The 16,684-nt window shown below is 34.9% G+C and overlaps 1 pseudogene; it reads right to left on the bottom strand.

Moving 5' to 3' along the window:
- Positions 1 to 561: 561 nt before the first annotated feature.
- Positions 562 to 1,975, bottom strand: LOC119545232 (annotated as a pseudogene).
- Between the last annotated feature and the right edge of the window lie 14,709 nt (positions 1,976 to 16,684).

Here is a 16,684-nt window from a genome sequence, read left to right as displayed (position 1 = left end):
GGGGCAAGGAAAACCCTTAAACCACTGAGAGGAAACGTTCGTGTTCCAGCATGCATTGTTGAGTTTTTTGTGTGTGTTTGTTTGTGTGTATGTGTGTGTATGTGTGTTTTCCAACTCCAAGTGACTGTGACTTCGATTAACACTGACATTATATTCTTACCATAGATAGGTCTTGCCTTAATGGAGAATCTATTGATTAGGATCTTGAGAATGTGGCCGGAATTTTCTTTGAAGGCCTGGACAGCCCCAGGTTTGTTGTTTCATGTCATGGACAGAATGGGAGATGCAGGTGGCTGTTTTCAAGGTCAAGGCTCATCTTCTGATTCTGTTAATCTCTACCTTTGACAGACAACAGAATCTTATTAGAAGAGTTTTTTTTTTTCCCCTTGCTTAGGAAGATAGAGAATTTTCTGCTGTAAAATATGTAAAGGCCATTTAACTGAATCAGGGCCAAATGAAAATTACTGTGGCAAAAGTCAAACTACTGATCTGAGATTTTTGAAAAAAGAGCCGTAAGTGATTGTCTTACTGTTCTTGATAATTTGAGCAATTTTGCAGGATTTATTGGTTTCCAGCATTTCCATCTTGATCTCCAATAGGTCAAAGAAATGAAAACTTAAGGCTAACAAAGCTCTCCTGAGCAGATCACCCAATGCTATTAGATAGGGAATGGAAAAACTATCTGGATCCTTTCCTTTCCTCCAAAAGTGATGGATCATCCAGTCAACAATCCACAGCAAGGTAAACACCTTTAACATAGCAGCAAATAAATATACCACTATGAAGATGTAAGACAGCTTTTCATCCAAAGAGAAATGTACAGGAAAATTAACACTAAAAACAGTAGACCTTGGGAAGACTTATTATTTACTTCCAGACCAGAAAATGTTCTAAAAGAATAATAACGACCTTTGGGTTGGTTAATCAGGTGAGTCTCCAGAATATGATCTCCAATGCCACTTACATCCATGGCTGTTATGACAGACTCCCATCCTGAGTGGAGACATTGTCCTTGTTAGAGCAAAGAAAAAGACACCAAATAATGGAGAAACGTAGTAATACGTCTCAAGACAGGAGTAAAAACCCTAACTTATCCAAGTGAATATGGCAAGAGTTATGAGGTCATTGTTACACTGCTAGAACTCAAAATATGGAATGATCAAGGTAGTATTTTCTTTCTGGAATCCAGCCCAATATAATCGCTGCTACAGCTGCAAGAAAACCAACTATGGTTGCCTGAATCTGCTTTAAGGCCAAGTTGCCAGTTATTAGTTTCCATTTTTCAATGGGTGAATCCATTTTCCCGACTTTTACTGCAGTGGATAATCAGGATGCCAACATCATTTCCAAGTTCCCTATGAGACCAAGAAGTGCAGGAACAAAAATGAAAACTTCTGTAACTTTTTAAACATCTCCAAGTGCTGAATTATTTCCAAAACCATACCAGCTGAAACTGTTCAAAATTGGTTAGCAAAAATGGCACAAATATTTGTAATGCGATAACATCACTGGATTCCTTTGTTAATTTTTGGTTTGCTTCGACAATGGCATCTTCATCACCACTGCTTGAAATGTCTTTGTCTTGTAACATGGTGGTAGTTTCAGAAGCCTCCTTTCCATCAAGTAACTGTAGTTGGAATGATCATCATACTTTTGGCTACAGCTTGATAGTGCATGCCCATTATTGCCATGAAAAAATCGCTCTGCAATGCTGTTCTACTACATATATTTTTTGGATCTATCATTAAAGGTCTGTGCGACAATTGGCAACCCATCTTGCCAAATGCTACTTTGTTTTTTTGTGCCTGTCTCTCTGAATTTTCTGGTAAATGACTGGAACCATACTCAACAGAAAGTTTAAAAACTTATCAGTTTGAATTTTATTTAAATTTAAAGGCCAATCTACAAAACGTCCTCTACTACTTGGACCATCACTTGTCTTACTAGTAACAGATCTTCTTTTTCTATTGGTCATATTGTCATCACAAAAGACCCTGAACTTCTTAGATTTCAAGCTTCATGAATAGTAGATGATAAATTGGAACCACACAAACAGAAGAAAAAGGAATATCCTTAAAATGCTGAAATAAAAAAAAAACAACAAAAAAGTTAACCCCAAATTTTATTTCCTGTGAAGTTGTCCTTCAGAAATGAATGTGAAATAAAAACATTTTCAGATACACCAAAATTTAAAGAACATGTCAAGAGAAGAACTGAACTACTAGAAATACAAAAGGAAGTTCTTCAGGCTGAAAGTAAATGATTCCATATGGGAACTCAGATCTACAGAAAAAATAATCACCAAAAATGATAAATATGTAGATACTTTAAAAAAGCCCTATCTGTATGTATTTTTCATTTCTTCTCCTACTTTATTTAAAAGACATAACTGTTCAAATGAAAATTATAATGCATATTGTTGGGTTTATAATGTCTGTTCATATTTAATCAAACAAAGTACCACCGGGAATGTTAATTTGAACCATAAGGTTGTAAAGTACCGATGTTTTACGTGAGAGTACAACACTGACCCTAAGTTAATGTGATAAGTTAAAGATGAATATTAAAATCCCTGGAGTCACAAGTAAACAAGAACTCAAAGAGGTATAGCTAAAAATCAATAGAAAAACCAGAAGAAAATAGTATAAATTATTCTATTATCACCTCCTCAACACTCCAATTAAAAGAGATTTTCAAACTGGGTAAAAATCAAGAGGCAACTATATGCTATCTATAAGAGAGACACTTTAAATAAAAAAGACACCAATAGATTGAAAGTGAAAGGATGGGAGAATACATGTTGCAAATATAATTAAAAGAATTTGATATGGCTAAATAATTATCAGACATATATAGTCTTCAAGACTAGGTGTGTTACCAGAGTTGAAGGATGTTTCATAATTATTAATAAAAGGATCAATTTATCATGTATATCATGATAAAATATACATACTTAATAACAGAACTTCAAGATACAGGAAATAAAAACTAACAGAACTAACAGGCAAAATGGACAAATCTAAAATCATAGTTGGATATTTAACACTTGTCTCTCAGTAATTGATAGATTAACTAGACAAAGTAATTAATAAAATGTAGAAGATCTGAATATCACTAACAACTACGTTGACAGAATTGACATTATGGAACACTACACTCAACAATAGCAGAATAAACATTATTTTCAAGTAAACATGGAATATTCCCCAGGACATACTGTATCCTGTGCAATGGAACAAATTTCTATAAATTCTAAAATTTTGAAATGTTATGGACTTGTTTCCTTTACACAATGAATTAAAGTAGATATTGGTAACAGTATACCTTTAAAAGCCCCAAATATTTGAAAATTAAACAATAGACTTTTAAATTACCCAATGGTCAAAGAAGAATTCACAAAAAATTAGAAAATATGAATCTCACAATATTAAAAGTATTTGACATGCAGCCAAAGACATAATTAGAATATTTTTACCATGAAACTATATTAGAGAGAAAAAAGACTTAAAATCAATAGTAAGAGTTTATACCTTAAGAAACTAAAAATATATGAGCAAGTTAAACCAGCAGTAAGTAAAAGAGAGGAAATAATAAAGGTAAAAGCAGATATAATTGGCATATATAAGGATCAAAATATAGAAAGAATTAACAAAGACAAAATGTTTATTTTTAAAAACAATGAACAAAATTGATACATCTCTCTAAAACTTATGAAAAAATGTGAGAATCACAAATGTTCAATATCAGGAATGAAATAGGAAATAAAAACAGATACTATGGATAACAAAATAATGAGCGAGTATAATAACCAAGTTTGTGACATAAATGTGATAATTCACAAAAGAAGATATACAAAGGACAAATAAGCATGTGAAATGATTCTTAACTCCATTATTTCAGATAATGCAAATTAAAACCACATCGAGATACCTTTAGATGCCTACTAAAATGACTAAAACTAAAAGCCAAAATGTTGTCAAGAATGTGGAGCAACTGGCATGCTCATAAATGTTGGTGGTATTTTAAACTAGTACTTTAGAGGAAGGTTTTACAGTCTCTTCTGAAAGTAGAAATATGCATGTCTTTTGAACTGGCACTTTGAGGTATTTATTCAAATAAATGGAAACATCACCCTACCCTCACCTAAAAACAAGCAAACAAACAAAAACTTGTAAAAGAATGCCCATATTAGCTTTATTCATGATCTTTTTGAAAACATAACCCCTATCAGATACCTCTAATGCAACAAGTAAACTGTTATCCTAAAGAGTAGGGACCTAGTCTATATGAAATACAGTAGACATCCTTCAATAAAAATAGATAAAATAAATGAAAGAATTAAATAATCGATAGGTAAAAGGGAAAAATGAAATAGAAACCAATTACTTTCTTACTTTTCTTTGTTATTTTTTGTAAGTTATTTGTCCTTACTGTATGAAATGCAAACCATTCAGAGGTAAAAAGACTAAGAAGTAAGAATAATTCACTCCCCACTCCCTAATCCTATCCCATCCTAACAAGGTAAACATTATTTGGATCCTTTCCTATTTCCATATGTGTGAGTGTGTGTGCATTTCATATATGATTGGCAATTTCCTTCCCCTTGAAATACTGAGAATTGTTTTTAAAAATCACTAGACTCTTTCTTTAACTTTTTATTATGGAACATTTTAAACATAAACATAAGGAACAAAAAATGTAATGTACACCCATGTACACATCACCCACTTTCAACAACTGTCAAGGTTCTGCCAGTTTTGAACCATCTATAGCTCTGCCTAGTAACCAATTCCAGGTTACATTACTATTATTATTTTATGCACTTCTTTTTTAGTTAAAATTTACATACGTTGAAATAATTTTCATTTAGGAAAATCGAGATTTATGATTCTGACAATGGATACAAACAAGTAACATACATTTTCATCATGTTGTAGAATATTTTAATCTACACAGAAAGTTTCCTTCCCACTCAATTCCCCACCCTCACAAAGGCAACCACTGTTCTGATTTTTTTAACCTTAGTTCAGCTTTGCTTAATCTAGAACTTCATATAAACAAAATCATACAGTACCTACTCTTTTGTATCTCTTCTTAAAATCATCATAATGTATGTAGGATTCATATTGTTTTGCGTGTATCTATAGCTCTTTCCTTCTTATTGTTTAGTAGTGATTAATTACATGATCATACTATAATTTGTTTTTCACTATGCTGTTGATGAACATTTGGATAATTTCTAGGATGGGGAGACCATGAATAAAGCTGATATGGGCATTCTTTTACAAGTTTTTGTTTGTCTGTCTGTTTGTTTTTAGGTGGGGGTAGGGTGATGTTTCCATTTATCTGAATAAATATCTTGAAGTGCCAGTTCAAAAGACATGCACATTTCTACTTTCAGAAGAGACTGTAAAACCTTCCTCCAAAGTAATATTTTAAAATCCCACCAACATTTATGAGCATACCAGTTGCTCCACATTCTTGACAACATTTGGCTTTTAGTTTTAGTCATTTTAGTAGGCATCTAAAGGTATCTCAATGTTGTTTTAATTTGCAGTATCTGAAATAATGGAGTTAAGAATCATTTCACATGCTTATTTGTCCTTTGTATATCTTCTTTTGTGAATTACCACACTTACGTCACAAACTTGGTCATTATACTCTCTTATTATTTAGACTTCAGTGATTTTAGAATTAGGGATAATTCAAACATCATCTAAATTGAGGTTGATCTTAGCTGAGGAACACACTTTTATTTAGCTAATATGACTTAATAATGGAATCAACATTGTTTAAAAAGTCTAACATACTAAAGAGAACAATCTGTCTTTTCAAACAGGCATCAACATTTTAGAAGACTCAAAAAAGTAATTTCTAAAGATTAAATTGGACACTTTCAAAGCCTATCCTAAACCATACTTTTTGGTCTAGTTCCAGATGCTATCTATAAGTGAAAGTCTCAAAAGAGCATTAAAAATTGAAATATGTATGTATGTACACATGTGTATATATGTTTGGGTATAGTACTAACATTTTACACTGCTTTTCACACCAATTTGTTGTAATCTGAGGGGTTTTTCCTGCATATTTATAGATAGAATAAAATCATAGCCATAACTATACTACTTTTTATAATGATACTAGCAAAAGAAATATAAGGACAACTGAGAGAAAGAGAGATGGGAAAACGAGGAGATGATCTGTTTTGCTGCAAGCAGTAACCACAATCCAAATTAGATGTCCTACTTCTGTGATCTGAGAGCATCATGACTAAGCCCTACAGAGCATTTATCTTCCATCCGAATAGTTGCCTATTTACTTGTTTGTATCTCCAACAGAGTCTAAGTTCCAAGGTGTAGGGACTAAGTCTGTTTTGTTCACAGTTGTGTCAGCAGCACCTAGGATACTGTAAATATTGTGCAAGCACATATTTGATGATTTTTTTATTTTTTTTTGACAAATAAATGAATTAATGCATAGCTTTAAGATCTGAGCTACTACATTATCTAAGCACTTGCTTTATAAATTCATGATGAATAATTAGATGAGTGGTATATGCAGGGATGCTGGTAAATTGGGGTGGTGGTTAGGGCCCAATAACATCTGACTTTCCAGAATATAAAAGAAGAAATTCTGGGTGCTATAGAGAATCTTTTTGGTTAATTTCAAGGTTCCAAATAATTGATGACTCTGTTTATTCCTGGGGGCTGGCTTTATTTTTCCTGTCTTGTTTTATTTCTGGGCATAGGCTGGGTGCCAAAATAGAAATGCACCATTAATTATTGAGTAACATTAGCTATCTGGTCAGTAGATTGATGTTCAAATTGTGTTGTCTTGACACACTTGGGTCAAGGATTTAAAAAATAAAACGAGTTAAATACAGAGTAGGGACACAATGTAAGGATATAGACTAATGGGAAAAGTATCTAAATATGATGTCTCACTTTCCCCCACAGTGAAGACATGGGATCCTTTCTTGGACTGACTTCAAGAATCATTGTTTTAAGCTCTGGGCATTTCAAAGTGCATGCATGTGAGCCCTGGGAAACGTGAATCTGAGGGTTTTTGTGCCTCTACTTCTAAGCAAAATGAAAACTGGGGGTACTGATAGACCGTATGAATACAGCTTTTTAAATGGTGTTTTGGGGAAAAAGGATAACTAAAATGTCTGAGGGGATGACATATATTTACAAAGAGAATGACAATAATAATTTTGTAAAGGGAAGTGATGGTTTGTTAGTTCTTTTCAGAATCTCAGCGATCCACCCTGTTGATGGGTTAAAACAAACACAGAATATTTTGAAGTGCATTTGGGTTTCTAGGAAAGGAAGCGGGGGAAAGGAAAGTGAAAATAACACTGACTTAGAGCCAAGTGACCTGGGCCACATACCTGCTTTTTCTGTCATCAGTTGTGTGACTTGAGGTAATCATGTTCTCTTTCTTAACTCAAGTCCCTCATGTATAATATATGGGTTTCTTTTATTCTTTTCAGTTGTGTGACAGAGAAAAAAAGAAAAAGGTATATGTTTGCAGTTATTTCCCACAACAAGAACTGCATTATTACTCCTAGGATTGAGTATACTATTATGAGCCCACTGATACTGCTATTATTATATTTAAGCGAATGCATGTATGACAAAGGCATAGACTTCTTTGGGCCAGCTTGTTGTTATTTAGTAAACTAAATATATGAGGTAAGAAGAACAAATTTTTCATGCCAGGAAGCCTAAGGAGTTTGAGGAGATATGGGGAGTTTCTTTTCCCTTCACTCTACTTCTCTGGAGTTTCTCTGGAGGCATGATGTCTCCTGTTTATTCATTCAACAAATATTCATTGAGCACCTCCTACATACTAGGCACTGTTTTAGGAGCTAGAAATAGAGCAGAAATCCCTGGCCTCATGGTGATTGCAATTTGGGACTTCTTCCCTTTTGTGACCTTTCCCTGTTTATATCACTAACTGATCCTCTCTCTGTAAAGGAAAATAAATTCCAATGTTAACACAAACTGGGGAAATTTTTTCAGTACTGAGTAAAGCAGTACTAGGAAAAAAGCGGCACCAGACAATTTTGCAAGTGAGGAATCTAGGAGAACAGAATTCTACAACTCCTGAATCACATTTTGTGCCTGTAGGTGGGAAGAGCCAACACATTCAAAGCCAAATCCATCCAGTCACCCATTTTTACATAAAGCCATCTAGCACAGACACAACTGTCATGTTACGTTCCCTGCCAAAAAATTAATTGACCCAGTCTGACTTTGAATTCAGCCGAGATTTGCACAAAACTTGCTGAAAGATTTGTCTACCTTAAGAAAACTTTTGATGAATCCAGTTCCAAGTTTCAGATTTTTACAAACCTGAAACCAAGAAAGATTTTCTTGGTTTCCTGTTTGGCACAGAGGTACTGCAAGCTCTAATTAAGAGACCTCGAGGGAAGACAAGGAAAGACAGAAAAATAAAAATCTCTGAAACAGGTGATTAAGGAGAAAAAAAAGAAAACAACACATCTGGAAAACAAATAAGAACAGTAGCTTAATTGAAATTGTAAAATTATTAATAATTTATTTACATTGACAGTGTTTACATGGTGTAAATGCCACATATGAGATATGCATTACTGTATGTATTTTGTTAAATATAGGAATTTTTGGAATGTAAGCCAAACCCGTACAGAGAAGTGATCCAAATAGAAAATTCAGGTCAGAGCACCTCTTTTTCCTACCCTCAACCCTGTAATATTTCACATTATTTCCCTCTTATTTACTGACATTCAAAGATGAATTAGCATAAAATGGGAAACAATTCAATTATAAATGTCATTTGAATCACATATTGGCTATGTTGCACAGTTGAGATTTAAATGACCAAATTAATTTGGCTTTGGTTAACTTAATGGATAAGATCAGTCCCAACATTTGATTTCAGTCTTTTATTCAAAATGGTGCCAGATAATCAAACTGTGTTATACATTTTCCCCATCCACCCTCAGTTTTAGGTCAAGATATATCAAGAGTCAACTTAGATTGATTTTGCCCTTGACTCTGACCTTGTAAGATCTTCTAAATTTGGAGACAGTTGAATTATTTTTATGTTTAAGGCAGAGATGCTTATTTCATGTAGGTGTTGTTTTGAAACTGAAGCTCTTTTGGGTGTCTCATTAAAACAGAAGCATCTGTGAATATGCTGTGATTTCATTAATATGTGGATTTTGAGCACCTACTATATTCCTAATCTTAGAAAGTATATAAACTCAAGGACTTACTTAGCACAATGTGAGAACAATGCCAGGGCATAAAACCGGATGCCAAATTATGTTGAATATACACATGGTTAAAAAATTAGAGACAGTAAAGATAAATAAGGACTGGTATAACTGGGGATGGTTGCAATTTAGCCAAATGGTTAAGGATGCACAGAGCTTAGAAGGAAGTGAGAAAAGGGGAGAACCTGCCAAGTGAAGACAATGATATGGTTGAATGGAAGAATTCAAAAGGAACACCAATGGACTGGATGAGAACATAGTGGCTGAAGATACTTTGGCCTGGTTATGAAGGTGTGAAATGCCTGATAGACTACCTTTGCTTTACAAATTTGTGAAGGTGGGGGAGCCATTGCAAGTTTGAGAGCAAAACATGAAAAATTAATATGTGGTTGATTTGCCTTTTTTTGGTTCACCTTTCAAAAATTATTAACACTTTTTGATGATATATTCCAATGAGAGACAGAGGCAGTATGATAGTAAGAAAACTTCTTGGAAGAGGCAATATAACACTTCGAAAAGAGCCCTGACTCTGAAGCCACACTGTTCACCTTTAAGCCTTCTACCAATTACTAGCTGCATGGCCTTGGGCAATTTACAATTTACTTTATCATTTGTAAGGAAAAAATGGGCATAATAGTAGCACAAAACTCATAGGGTTTTATGAGGAATAAATTGTTAATACATGTTAAGTGCTGAATCTTGCATATAGAAAGCATCTATAGTGTAGTTATTGTATTATGATTTTTATATAATAATCTTAAATCAGATAACAAACTTCACTTCTCTCAAAAGCAAAATAGGGATGGCTAAAATAGTACCTACCTCATGTTAGGGTCAAAGATTAATGTATGTGGTAGCCCAAGCTGCAAAGCCTCATGGTGCCAGAGAGAAGCTCTCTTCCAGCAAGCGAATATAGCTCAGCTGAGCTCCAACTGGGGTTTTAAGTAGCAAGTGTGAACTGCTCACTACAGGTATGCATCCCCAAAAAACAGACAGAGGCTTTGGGTGACTACTGACCTTGGAGAGCTGGAGGGTTGCCTTGGAATGGGTCTGAAGGGGACTATCTGTTTCTTTTTTGGCTCAATGGAGAAAGCCCCAGTCATTTTCAGTTTCCAGGGCTGTGACTCTGGGAAGGGTGGAGACAGCACACCAGAGAGAGAGACCATTGAAATGCTAATGACCTCCACCTGGGGGGTCTGTCTTCTCTAGGAGGAAAGGGGTGGGGCCCTTTCCATTCAGAACCAGACCCCAGAGCCTGGGGGAACACGGCCATACCTCCTCACACCAGTCAAGAATTATAGGCTAACAGGCATCACCTGCTGGGCAGAAAAGCACAGTGACCCGAGGCATCAAAGGGGGGAGCAATTTTCTAAGACACACCTGCAGGGAAACCAGATACTGAATATTTCTTCCCTCTGGGACCTGAGCCTGTTCTGGTCTGGGAAAACCTGATTTGGATAACCAAGGAAACCATGCCAAGACAACAGAAAGTTACAACCTACACTAAGAAAAACAAAGTTATGGCCCAGTCAAAGGAACAAACGTACACTTCAACTGAGATATAGGAATTTAAACAACTAATGCTAAATCAAATCAAAAAGTTTAGAGAAGATATTGCAAAAGAGATAGAGGCTGTAAAGGAAACACTGGGCATATATACGGCAGAAATCAAAAGTTCCAAAAAACAACTAGTAGAATCTATGGAAATGAAGGGCACAACACAGGAGATGAAAGACACAATGGAAACATACAACAGCAGATCTCAAGAGGCAGAAGGAAACACTCAGGAACTGGAGAACAAAACACCTGAAAGCCTACACGCAAAGGAGCACATGGAGAAAAGAATGAAAAAATATGAGCAACGTCTCCGGGAACTCAAGGATGAAACAAAGTACAATAATGTACGTATCATTGGTGTCCCAGAAGGAGAAGAGAAGGGAAAGGGGGCAGAAGCAATAATAGAGGAAATAATTAATGAAAATTTCCCATCTCTTATGAAAGACATAAAATTACAGATCCAAGAAGCGCAGCGTACTCCAAACAGAAGAGATATGAAGAGGCCTACACCAAGACACTTAATAATCAGATTATCAAATGTCAAAGACAAAGAGAGAATCCTGAAAGCAGCAAGAGAAAAGCAATCCATTACATACAAAGGAAGCTTAATAAGACTATGTGCGGATCTCTCAGCAGAAACCATGGAGGCAAGAAGGAAGTGGTGTGATATATTTAAGATACTGAAAGAGAAAAACCGCCAACCAAGAATCCTATATCCAGCAAAGCTGTCCTTCAAATATGAGGGAGAGCTCAAAATATTTTCTGACAAACAGACAATGAGAGACTCTGTGAACAAGACACCTGCCCTACAGGAAATATAAAGGGAGCACTACAGGGTGATAGAAGACAGGAGTGCGTGGTTTGGAACACAATTTGGGGAGATGGTAGCACAACAATGTAAGTACACTGAACAAAGGTAACTATGAATACGGTTGAGAGAGAAAGATGGGAAGCATGTGAGACACCACAAGAAAGGAGGAAAGATAACGACTGGGACTGTGTAACTTGGTGAAATCTAGAGTATTCAACAATTGTGATAAAATGTACAAATATGTTCTTCTACGAGGGAGAACAAGCAAATGTCAACCTTGCAAGGTGTTAAAAATGGGGAGGCATTGGGGGAGGGATGCAATCAACATAAACTAGAGACTGTAACTACTAGAATCATTGTATTATGCTTCCTTTAATGTAACAAAGGTGATATACCCAGGTAAATGCAGATAAGAGGGGGGGATAGGGGAGGCATGTTAGACACTTGACATTGGTGGTATTGTCTAATTCTTTATTGTACATTGATTTAAGGTTATTTTTCCTTTTGCTACTTCCTAGCTGTCATTTTTTTTTTCCCTCTTTCTTTTGCCTCTCTACCTTCTTTGACTCTCCCTCCTGCCTTGTGGAAAAAATGTAGATGCCCTTATATAGATAGTGGTGAAGGTGGTGAACACATAAATGTATGACCATGCAGAGAACCATTGATTATTTACTTGGGATGGAATGTATGGTGAGTGAACAAAACCATATTAAAAAAAAAAATGGGTTGATGACAAAACCTCGAGGGCAATATACTGAGTGAAATAAGCCAGACACATAAGGACAAATATTGCAGGGTCTCACTGATAGGAACTAATTATAATATGTAAACTCATAGACATGAAATATAAGGTACCAAGATATAGGACAAGGCTTAAGAATGGGGAGTGGTTGCTTAGTATGAGCAGAATGTTCAATTAGGACAAACTTAAATGTTTGGAAATGAACAGGGGTGTTGGTAGCAAGATGTGAGAATAACTAACAGTGCCGAATGGTGTGTGAATGAGGTGGAAAGGGGAAGCTCAGAGTCATATATGTCACCAGAAGGAAAGTTGGAGGTCAAAAGATGGGAATGTATAAAACTGAGTCCTATGGTGGGCAATGTCCATGATCAACTGTACAAATACTAGAAATCTCTTCCATGAACCAGAACAAATGTTTGACAATACAATTAGAAGTTAATAATAGAGGGGCATATAGGGAAGAACTATATACCTATTATAAACTATATACTACAGTTAGTAGTATTTCAACATTTTTTCATAAACAGTAACATATGTACTATAGCAATACTATGAGTCGGCAATTGAGGGGGTTGGTTAGGGATAGGGGAGGATTAGAGTTTCCTTTTCTTTTTTTCTTTTTTCAACTTTCACTTTATTTCTTGTCTGGAGTAATGAAAAGTTTCTAAAAATTGAACAAAAATTAAGTGTGATGGATGCACAGCTGTATGAGGGTACCCAGGGGCAAGTGATTGTACACTTTGGATCTTTGGAAATTGTATGTTATCTGAACAATCTCAATAAAAATGAAAAAAAAAAATAAAAATAATACCCCCCCCCCAAAAAAAAAGATTAATGTATGTGGAAGCACATTGTAAATTATAAAGTGTTGTGCCAATAGATGTTTTTCACTGGTATTGACTTACTGCTCTTGGAATCCTATTAAGGATAAATGCAACAAGAATAAATATACCATAACAAAGTATAATAGGGTTGGACTAAAATTACTTTAGTGATCCAATAGTGATGAGCCAACACCAATATGATCTATTTACAAAGATTTCTCTCCCATTTAACCACAAAATTCTTGAGGGCAGAGACCACTGTTCTTCAATTTGGTTTCCTTAAGACCAGTCCAGGGCCTGGCATATTAATAGATAACTCTGTAATTATTAAACTGATATAAATGGATGATGAATTGATGAAAATAATTCATATATGTGGAACATATTAATAGATATTGTGGTAGTTTGATTATATCATCTTATTGTCATTGCTATTACAATAAAAATCATAAAATTATTTAGGTAGATCCAATTCTAACAAATCTTCTGCAAACCACTGGAATCCTTCTTTTGTTTTGCTTTTTTTTTTTTGGTATCTGCTTTTTTTAAAAAAAATAATTTATTAGAGAATTTGCAGGTTTACAGAAAAAATCATGCAGGAAGTACATATATTCCCCCCATACATGTAGTATTCCTTATTATTAACACTTAGCATTACTGTGGTAACTTTGTTACAATTGATGAAACAATATTATTAAAATTATACTATTAAATTTATCCATAGTTTACAATAGGTACCACTGTTGGTGTTGTACAATTCTGTTTTGTTAAAAAATTTTTTAGTAACAACCTAAAATGTCCTCTTTTACCCATATTCAAACATAAATCAGTTATGTTCATTACATTCACAATGCTGAGCTACGTCACCATTATCCATTACCAGAACTTTTCCAACATGCCAAACAGAAACTCTGCACCAATCAAGCATTGACTCCCCATTCAATACCCACCACATCCCCTAGAAACCTGTATTCTAGTTTCTGACTCTAGATTTGCTTATCCTAGTTATTTTATTTCAGTGAAATCGTACAATATTTGTCCTTTAGTGCCTAGCTTAATTCATTCAACATGGTGTCTTCATGTTTCATCCATATTGTCTCATATATCAGAACTTAATTCTTTTTCACAGCTAAATAATGTTCCATTGTGTGTATACACTACATTTTGTTTATCCATTCATCTACTGATGGACATTTGGGTTGCTTCCATCTTTTGGTAACTGTGAATAATGCCACTATGTACATCAGTGTGCAAGTATCTCTTCAATTTCCTGCCTTCAATTCTTTGGAGCATATACCTAGAAATGGGATTTCCAGGTCATTTGGTAATTTTATATTGAACTATCTGATGAACTGCCAAACTATTTTCCGCAGTGGCTGCATCATTTTACATTCCCACCAACAATGAACTAGTGCTCCTATTTCCTCACATCCTCTCCAACTCTTGTTGTTTTCCTTTTTTTTTAAATAGCCATTCTAGTGGGTATGAAATGGTATATCAATGTGGTTTGGATTCACATTTTCTTAATGGCATCTTTTCATGTGCTTGTTGGCCATTTATATATCTTTTTTGGAAAAATGTCTATTCAAGTCTTTTGCTCATTTTTAATTTGGGTTGTTTGTCATTTTGTTGTTGAGTTGTAGGATTTCTTTATATATTCTGAATATTAAACCCTCATCAAATATGTGGTTTCCAAATAATTTATCCAATTGTGTAGGTTGTAATTTTACTTAATCCACAGATATGAGGATTGATATCTGAACTCTATATTTGATTCCATTGATCTATATGTCTGTGCTTGTGCCAGTACCATGCTGTTTGGATTACTGTGGCTTTGTAATAAGTTTTAAAAGTAGGAAATGTGAGTCTTCTGACTTTTTCATTTTCAAGATGTTTTTGGCTATTCAGGGACATTTACCCTTCCATATAAATTTGATGGTAGGCTTTTCCATTTCTGCAAAGAAAGCTGTTGGAATTTTGATTGGAATTCATTGCATGTGTAAATTATTTGGGGTAAAATTGGCATCTTGACAATGTTTAGTCTTCTAGTCCATGAACGTAGAATATCCTTCCATTTAATTAGGTCTTCAATTTCTTCTAGCAATGTTTGCAGTTCTCTATGTACAAGTCCTTTACATCCTTGGTTAAATTTGTGCTAGCCATTTGATACTTTTTGTTGCTATTGTAAACGAATTTTTTTTTTCTTGATCTCCTCTTTGGATTGTTCATCACTAGTGTGTAGACTTATAAATCATCATGGTAATTTTACTTGTAAGTAAAACATATTTCCACTCTGAACAACTCCAAAATTAGGAAAATAGGGTCACCATAACTGGAAGCCATCTTATTCTGCCATAGCTGAATCTTAATTCCAAGGCTGGTCATGCTGTTGTTTCCCTGATTCAGCAAACAGGCATTATAAAAGATGGAAGAAGAAATAATGAAAGATGGAAGATAACATTTTAGATTTGGAAGGCCTCAGGGATTTGAAAACAGATGTCTAATTTTATACTTTCTAGTATCCTGAACAGTGTTTCTTGTTGTTGTGGTGGTGGTGGTGGTGGTGGTTGTTTTCTGCCTGCAAACAACTTTCTGTCCTTAATACAATTAATGAAAAAAATTGAGTTGTAACTTAGGACTTTTTAAAATGCATTTCTTTATTGTGGACTTTAACGTACATACATAACAGTGATAACTTTCAAGGTATAATTTAACAAGTAGTTAGAGAACAAACTTCAAAGAATGTCATGGGTCACGGTTCCAGAATTTGAGCTATTTCCCTTATTGTAAAATATACATACAGAAAGGTGTTAACTTTCAGTGTACAGCTCTTCAGTTATATAGGTAATTTCAAAAATTGTTATGGGTTACAGTTCCACAATTTCAGTTCTTTCCTTATTATGTAATATAGGGTATATACAGAAAGGTGAAGACTTTCCAAGCACAATTCACTCAGTAGCTATAGAGCAAATTTCAAAGGATGTTATAGGGTATACTTCCACCATGTCATTTACTTCCTTGTAGCTATTCCAACACACCAGCATCCAAATATATATATATATAAAGTTTCAGTACTCATAGACCTTTGTTAAATCTTATCTTGTTTATTTACCACTTCCTCTCAATCTTTTTCTCCATTTTCAGGGTGTCTAGGCAGTGAGCACCCTAACTTGTTCATATTGAAAGGGGTGTCAACAGTATGGGGAAGGGGGCTGCAGCTGATTGTTGTTTTTAAAGAGGCTGTTGCCTCTGGGTTTTAGGACTTGTCTGGCATAGGAAACCTCTGGTGGATTTAAGTTTCTGAGAGATAAAATTTGTTGAGTGAATCTTTTATAGAATCTCAGATAGGGACTTAGGTATTTGGGGACTACTTTTGGTAAGGGCATGGTATACTGTGGGTGTTTGAAAAGTCTAACTGGAGCTTGCATAAGAGAAACCTCCTGGATAGCTTCTTGACTCTATTTGGGATCTCTCAGCAACTGCGACCT

Source organism: Choloepus didactylus, chromosome 10, assembly GCF_015220235.1.
Source record: "Choloepus didactylus isolate mChoDid1 chromosome 10, mChoDid1.pri, whole genome shotgun sequence".
NCBI lineage: Eukaryota > Metazoa > Chordata > Mammalia > Pilosa > Megalonychidae > Choloepus > Choloepus didactylus.
The sequence above is the reverse complement of the archived record's forward strand: the minus strand, read 5'-3'. Positions and strand labels throughout refer to the sequence as shown.